Genomic DNA, 9,040 nt, shown 5'->3' with positions numbered 1-9,040 from the left:
TTTGTTTGGGACAGAAACGCTTTTCATATCATGTAAAATGTCCAACAACTTTTTTCGTGGGACATCGCAGAAACCCATAGGTGTCTTTTCCTTAATTCCATGAACCAAGTTCTTCATGACTGAAGATAGTGGTCTCACCGCCTGGCCCTGACCCTTCGGATTTTCCCAAGGACTTGTCCTTAGACCAACTAACTCGCAAACTAAGTATTAGCTTATAGAAAATCAAGATATGTCCACAAGGTCCCCCACCAAGATTCCATGGTGAGAGAAATAGCTTATGACACACCTAAAGACCGTTGATCAACTCCAGGTTGCCAAGCAACACTGGTGACCATTGGTGTACTGTGCGCATGCGCAAGAGCGGGCCTCCTGTACAGCTAACATCCCTAGAATTAAAGAGTGTTCATTGTGAATGTTCAGGCCACTTCTGGCCATCTGTCTGCAGGGAAACAAGTGTGTTCCATTAAATATCCACATCACTCTCACTTTAGACTGCTGCTCCTCAGCTTCCATCTCTCACTCCCTGCTCCAGCTCCTTACTTCTCTCCTACACTTTTTTCCTCTCTTCTTCCCTCCTCCCTTCTCTCTCCCTCTTTTCTCCCTCCTTTACTCACACAACCTTAAGCTCTCTGTCTTCCTCTTCCATTTTTCACTACCCCCTTTTGAACCCCACTCTTCTCCCCCAGGAGCTGCCAGATTTTGAAGCACCCCCACCCAGCTCCTTCATCTCTTCAAATGCACCCCTGGAAAGTCCATCCTAGTGCCAGCCTTTCTTTCCACCTCACTTCCTTCTCTCCGCACCCCTTTCACTCCAGGTTTCCCACAAGATTCCAGATTACACCTATCTCCTCTTCCTGCTGACCTTCACCCACACCATATAATCTCACCATTCACTCATTCACCACACACACAAAGTGAAAGGCAAGCAAGCAAGACGTGATGGTGCACATTTTAATCCTAGCGCTCAGGAGGCTAATGCAGGAGAATATTCAGTTTGCTGCCAGCTTTGATTAAACTTAGCCCCAAATAAGAAAAAGTGCTAGAAACATCTGGAAGGCAGTGATGAATTGTTCAGGTGTGAAAACAATGGATAATTTGTTATTTTCATTTTCACTAGTGCTTTTGAAATAGTCTAAAATATGTATTTCATAATAGCCAGTAAATATGTAACCACTGAATAACAAAAATGTGATATATAAATCATAGACAACCAATAAATATGTAATAATATATGGCTAATAACCAATAGATATGATCATTTCATTATCAATTTGGAATAAATTATTCAAGTTTATCAAGCTGTTAGAGTAGGAATAATAAATCGTGTCAAAGTAGAGGACATCTGTAGCTTGAGTTTTCCTGCCTGGCCCACAGTCAGGACAAAGCTCTCTCACCTGCCAGTTCCACAGCCTCTCAGACCCGACCAAGTAAACACAGAGACTTATATTGGTTACAAACTGTATGGCCGTGGCAGGCTTCTTGCTAACTGTTCTTACAGCTTAAATTAATCCATTTCCATTAATCTATACCTTGCCACATGGCTCGTGGCTTACCGGCATCTTCATATGCTGTTTCTCATCATGGCGGCTGGCAGTGTCTCTCTGACTCAGCCTTCCACTTCCCAGCTTTATTCTCCTCCTTGTCCCGCCTACACTTCCTGCCTAGCCAATGGCCAATCAGTGTTTTATTTATTGACTAATCAGCAACACATTTGCCATACAGAACATCCCACAGCAGACATCATTTAACATTTGTGTTTATAATACAGTACTCAGGTTGTATATTCTTGTGAGGAGCTTAGGAGACACTTTTCCTACTCAGGAGTTGGTTACTCAGTCTCTTCATTGCCACCTTCATGTCTTTGTTTCTCAGTGTGTAAATGGCAGGGTTCAGGATGGGCGTAATCAGGAAGTCCAGAATGGCAAGAAATTTATCCACTGGGACATTAGGAAATGGCCATATGTACATGAAGATGCATGGTCCAAAGAACAAAACCACCACAGAGATGTGAGCAGAAAGTGTAGAGAGGGCCTTGGACAAACATTCCAAGAACTGCTTCCAAGCAGTGAACAGTATGAAGATGTAGGAGACAATCAATGAGAAAAAGGTAGTGACAGAAATTAATCCACTGTCAGCAGTAACCAAGAACTCATTCTGTAGGTGTCTATGCAGGCCAATTTGAAGAACCTAGGAAGGTCACAGTAAAAACTGTCTAGCCTTTAATCCCAGCACTCGGGAGGCAGAGCCAGGCGGATCTCTGTGAGTTCAAGGCCAGCCTGGATTACCAAGTGAGTTCCAGGAAAGGCACAAAGCTACACAGAGAAACCCTGTCTCGAAAAACCAAAAAAAAAAAAAAAAAAAAAAAAACCTGTCTATCTCATTAGAACCACAAAAAGGCAAATGGGCAACAAAAGCTAATTGAGCCACAGAGTGAATGAGACCAATAATCCATGCACCGATCAGAAGCAAAAGGTACATCCGTGGGCTCATGATGGTCAGGTAGTGGAGGGGCTTGCATAAGGCCACATATCTGTCCCAGGCCATGGCTACCAGTAACACCATCTCACATTCCTCCAGGACATGAAGGACAGAAAAAAAAACAAAAACCCAACAACAACAACAAAACACTGCAGAGGTTAAAAAAAAAGACCACTTAGTGATGATTAAACAGATAGTCACTGGGGGACATTAGAGAAGAATTCAGTGATCAGTTTGTTATTGACCCAGAAGAGAAAAATAGTAGTTTTTCCACAACGTTATGACAAATATTTGAGAGGATATATAGGTTAACCCTGATTTGAATAATACACAATATAAACTTACATATACTTTTGTCAAAACATTCATGGTATGTACATTTTTTATGTAGCAGTTAAATATTTATAATTCAAATTCACAAAAAAAACAAGCAAGAGATGAAGACGCAATCACAGAGATGAATGAAAATATATTTTTCCCATCAAAGGAGCTTTAGTTAGGTCTAAAACTCGTAGTCATTTATTGTGAGGAACCCAAGGCACACACATTCAGAAGTGCAACGTTGTACATCCTGTATTTCCAAAGAAAAGGCATAGAAAAGCATCAAGACCAAAAGTCAGGGCTGCGGAGATGGTTCAGTTGGTAAAGCGCTTGTTGTGCAAGCATGAGGTTCTAAATTTCACCCAGGAACCTAGGTTAAAAATTCAAGCATAGTGATGTGAGTTTGTAATTCCAGTATGCACACAAGCATATCCCTAAACTTCACTGGCTAAACCAGCCTAACCAAATTTGGGAGCCTCGGGCCAGTGAGAGACCCTGTCTCTCTCATACATACTCAAACAAAACCAAGGTAGGTGCCATTTGAGGAACAGCAACCATCATTGTTCTCTTGCACCCACACAAACGTGGACCCACACAAGAACAAACATACCCACTGTATGCACAAACACTAACAGAAAGCAATACTACTAGGTTTATTGTTTGTTTCTAAATGATTGGGCAACTGACCAGTTTACTTTGACTTTCTTTTTATGTCAAACTGTTCTTTGCTACTTTTTGATTATGGCTTGGAAAACTATCATCATTTTACTATTATTGTTAATAGAAGAATCAAAGTAATCATGCTGGAAGGAGTAGATCTAATTTTAAGGAGAAGGAAAGTATGTGCAGAGAACTCACAAAACAGGCATGCAATGGCCAGTAGGCTTATTAACAATCAACCTTATCAGTCATGAGTAGTTTGGTAGGTTTTAGTTTAACAATCAACATAGTCAAGAAAGAGATCAATAAAGAGTGATAAATCATAGATGAAATAATTCTCAGTATTATCAATGTTTCAGAACAAAAAATTTTTCACTCTTGATTTATAAATTAAAAACATTTATTAAAATGAGATACCAATGATTTCTAAAAAACTAACACCAACACAAGTTTTATGCATAAGTAACATTTATTATACCACCTATATCATGGATATTATTAATGTTGAATAATGCAAACCTATTAGCTATGTAACTGCATATATGCAATGGAATAGCTTGAAGTTATTAGATTAAGTCATTTTACATATGTAAATCTGGAAATATTTCCAATTTGAAGATTGGAGAGTATTAAGTTAAATTAGTAATAGGAAATTTTTTATTTGAAAGAGAAATAATGTTCAAGAATGCACATTAAGTACCACCATTGGGGAATCTGAAAATATAAGCTCCCATGTGACTTTTACCTCCTAAATTTATATTTATGTGTTATTCAGATGGCTAAAACAAAGTTGTAGGGTGTCAAGTTAAAAGTGAATTATTTTACAAAAGAAGAGAATCAAAATAAATAGCTCTACACATTCAATACAGTAATGTCAGAGTCATTCAAACCAACTTTAGAAATTATGACAAAGATTACTAATATGAAACCGGTGGTTTTTCTTATGAAATATCACAATTCAATTAATAAAGAGTATTCTCAGCAAGAGTTTTATCACTAACATTAAATTCAAGTTTGTGAGCAATCCATTGTTAATTTTCCCTAAATTATACCCATCCTTAGTTAGCTGATACTAATAAGGAAGTGAAAAGCAAATGGAGAAGAGAGGAGATGGAACATGGACACCGAGCAGAAAGAAACAGGAGAAAATAGAAACAAGCAAGAAGAAATACCATAGACACTAAAGGAGAAGCAGTTGACAAGCACACCAGTGGAATATTTCTTGATGCTTCTCTGCTCCACCCACTGCTTAAAATCTCTAGTGAGCCGGGCGGTGGTGGCGCACGCCTTTAATCCCAGCACTCGGGAGGCAGAGCCAGGCGGATCTCTCTGAGTTCGAGGCCAGCCTGGGCTACCAAGTAAGTTCCAGGAAAAGGCGCAAAGCTACACAAAGAAACCCTGTCTCGGAAAAATAAAAATAAAAATAAAAATAAAAATCTCTAGTGAATTCTGCTTGCAGACATTTTGTGTGTAGCAGAAGAGTTCTTGTAATCCTTTGATGAATCAATTGATGTAACAGTATTGATAAGAACTGCATTAATTCATTGCAAAACACTAATTCAGCCTTGCATGGTTAGAATAAATCTAGCAGTTGGCCATGGCTGCAGTTTGCATACTTACTGAATTTAATATGCTATTACTTTATTGCATAATTTTTCCCAACAGATAAAATTTGTTTTAATTTTTTATAATGTCTATAGTTTGATTTCTCCATATGAAATGGTCAAGAGTCTCAACTTGTACCTTCTTTTGTGAAAGAAATCTTAAACAGGCCGGGCGGTGGTGGCGCACGCCTTTAATCCCAGCACTCGGGAGGCAGAGCCAGGCGGATCTCTGTGAGTTCGAGGCCAGCCTGGGCTACCAAGTGAGTCCCAGGAAAGGCGCAAAGCTACACAGAGAAACCCTGTCTCGAAAAACCAAAAAAAAAAAAAATAAAAAAAAAAAAAAAAAAAAGAAATCTTAAACAGTTGATATCCATTCTTAAATAATGTTTGATAAAATCAATTGCATGTTTTAAGAAAATTAGTAATTCTTGATTAAGTTTTGCTATTAGATACTAACATGATCTTATATTTATTTCTCTTTCATATGATATTTGATATTTTGTTTTTTTTCTAGGAATTGGTCTATTTTGTCTGAAAGATCAAATATTTTAGTTTTTAAATTATAATCTCCTAGTTTTTGTTTGGAATTTAGTTTTTTTTTTTTTTTTTGGTTTTTCTGAGACAGGGTTTCTGTGTGTAGCTTTGCGCCTTTCCTGGAACTTACTTGGTAGCCCAGGCTGGCCTCGAACTCAGAGAGATCCGCCTGGCTCTGCCTCCCGAGTGCTGGGATTAAAGGCGTGCGCCACCACCGCCCGGCTTTGAATTTAGTTTTAAATATTCTAGTTGTTGAATTACAATCCCTTATCTGTTTCCCAATATTGTTGTTATAAAGTTTTGTACAATAAAGAAAATGTGTGGCACTGTCTTTCTGTTTCTGATTCATTTTTCTTAATTTATGATGTAACTTACTTGCATTCATTTTAATGTTACTTATAGTCTTTCATGACTCAGTATTATTCAGTTATGTGCATATGTGTGTCTCCATTTTCATTAATCTGAAAAGCACCAGCCACTTGGGTAGTTCTATAACTTGGATATTGTGAGTTAGTACCTCAGTTTCACTGGGCTCTGGCACCAGACTCCTCTCAGCTCCCCAGTCCAAAAAAAGTCAGATGACACATGTTCATATTATAGAGCATAGAGATTATTAAAGAGCAAGTAAAATATAGTATTTCCAAGGGCTGGGAATAGGCAGTGGCCAAAAAGATATTTGCTTGGCCTTACATTTATACAGGTTTTGTGTGTGTGTGTGTGTGTGTGTGTGTGTGTGTGTGTGTGTGTGTGTGTGTGTGTGTGAACTTTTTATTCATTCCACTTCCCAACTCTTTTATTTTTTACATGTTCTTTGATAATGTTGTACAAGATATTTGATTATGTTCACCCCATCAATTCTTCCCAAATGCTCCCTTTTCTTTAAGCAGTCACTTTGGTGTCCTTTTTTCTTTAATTTTATCAAAACCATTTGTGTTGCTCAAAAATTCTTGAATGTGTGGCTATCCTCTATACAGTGGCTAAAAGACCAGTGGCTGACTATGGCCAAATAGGTCACAGGCCCCAGGGAAGAATCTATCAATATTCTCCAGTACAGGGTCATAGATTTAAACTTTTTATTATACCTGTATATTAGTGTATCTCTCAATCTTTATCTGAGAAGCATCTATTGGCAGTGAATGGAGATTAATACAGAGATCTGAAACTGGTCATGAAGCAGAAATAAGGAAGGAACTGCAGATTCATCAGCCTTAAAATGGAACATCTATATCACATACCTGCTTTCCAAGGCTCAGGGATCATTACAGAAGAGTGGATGGAAGGATTTTAACACAAGGCAGAAAATGACTACAGAATAACTGTTTTCTGGACACAATCAGGAAGGGACATGCATGAATTCAGAAACATAGCGGTGGCATACACGGCGGCATACACAAGACTGCTAGCTCAAGTCAGAGCAAACTAAAGCATGAAGAGAAGTGGGCAAGAAGTCTCAACTCTAGCTGAAGAGCTACTAGCAATTGGTAGCTGCTGAGAGAAGAAGAGTGTTTTCTTTAAGGTGTCAGGCCAATTACACTCCCATTGAAAGCCACATATTCAAGAATATGTGGGCTGCACAAACAGTATCTGACAGGCTAAAAAATGAATAATATACAAAGCTGGGTGGGAAGAGGAGGACAGTGAAGTTTAGAGGAGTCAGAGGAACAGGGTGAATATGACCAAAATCTTGTATGAAATTCCCAATGACCTACTATAATCAAACAAGGGGCCCCAAAGAAGCACACATAAAATTTAATTTACCTGTATAAAGTTGGCCTCATTTTGAAAATGCAAGGATGATTTTCAATATATACAAGCCAATATAAGCAATACATCACATAAATGTACTTGATGACAGAAAAGATCTCAATAGATACAGAAAGGCAATTCTGACTTAAATGTATTATCATAATCTATTCATGATAAAAGCACTGAAGCACATATTACTTATATGTGGATATCAGCTGTTAAGTCTTTGATTAGCAGGCTATAATCCATATATATATATATATACATATATATGTATATATAAAACGACAGAGTTTAGGAATAAAATAAGGGACTGGGGGGCTTGAATCCCCCTAGAAGAGGAAACAGAATAGAGAGCTATGTGTGTCTCTGCATCTATGTGCATTCCTTGTGCTTCTTCTTCTGTTTGTTTCATCTTACTTTGTTTATATCATTACAATTATTAATTATTATTAAAATGCCTATTTCCTGTTCTAAAAAGAGAGAAAGTGTGTGGATATGAGTGGGTGGGGAAGAGAAGTGGTGAGGATCTGGGAGGATTTGAGAGAGGAGAAACCATTTTCAGAATATATTTTATGAATAAAAAATGTCAGTAAAAAGGCAAACTTTTTTCCTACACCTTTCTAAAAGCATTGAAGAAACTAGGGAAAGAAAGATTTTTTTTTTTTTTTTTTTTTTTTTTGGTTTTTCGAGACAGGGTTTCTCTGTGTAGCTTTGCGCCTTTCCTGGAACTCACTTGGTAGCCCAGACTGGCCTCGAACTCACAGAGATCCGCCTGGCTCTGCCTCCCAAGTGCTGGGATTAAAGGTGTGCGCCACCACCGCCCGGCGAAAGATCATTTTTCAACATAGTAAATACTACATATGGCAAGTCTGCAGACAGTATCATACTAAATGAGTGGGGGGGGGTACTCAGTCATATATTGCAGGTGTCTCTGTTACCACCACAGGCAGCAAAGTAACAATCCACAGGAGGCAAGAAGGCAGTTCAATTTAGCAAGACTAAGTAGCAGGTACTGGTTCAAACTCCTGGAGTCTGACCCCAAGTAGTTTATTTTAGGCAAATTTAAGAACAGCACAATTTGATGAAAACTTTTCTGGTGATAATTTACTCAATCCAATATGCGCAATAGGGCATACATAAATCTCTTTGATGAACAAATAAACTGAATAAAAACCAGACATGACTATATCTAAACTCTTTGTAAAGTACATGTGACACCTTTCATAAAGATGGGCTTTATAGACTGACTGAGAAAAATAAGGTCATGATGGGGTCTAGGGGAGCATCTGGTGTGGTCTTAGTCACACAGGTAGTACAAAGGTCACTGAGCTATTAACCATGGCTGCTCTCTGACTACTGGGTAAATAACAGATTGTTCATCCCTTCCTTTGAAGGAACAACCCTGTGTGTTTAACATTCCTGGTTCCCCCATGCTTATCTTTGAGCACAAGGAACTCGTGACTCCTACAATGTATGCCAAAATCAGTAATAAGACAAAGATGTCTTCTTTTTTCAGTCTGGTTTAATATATTGCTTGACATCTTTGTTAAAGCTTATAGACATGAGAGGAAAAATCAATGGGAAGGGAAAAAATTAAAGTATCCTTATTTACAGCTATAATTACTACACATATAAGACACTCTGAAGACTCCACCAGAAAATTTTTAGTGTTTTTTTTTCTTACTTTTATTTTT

This window comes from Peromyscus californicus, unplaced genomic scaffold, assembly GCF_007827085.1.
Source record: "Peromyscus californicus insignis strain IS unplaced genomic scaffold, ASM782708v3 Scaffold_7__1_contigs__length_154581171, whole genome shotgun sequence".
NCBI classification, from domain to species: Eukaryota; Metazoa; Chordata; class Mammalia; order Rodentia; family Cricetidae; genus Peromyscus; species Peromyscus californicus.
This window is presented reverse-complemented; position numbering follows the sequence as displayed.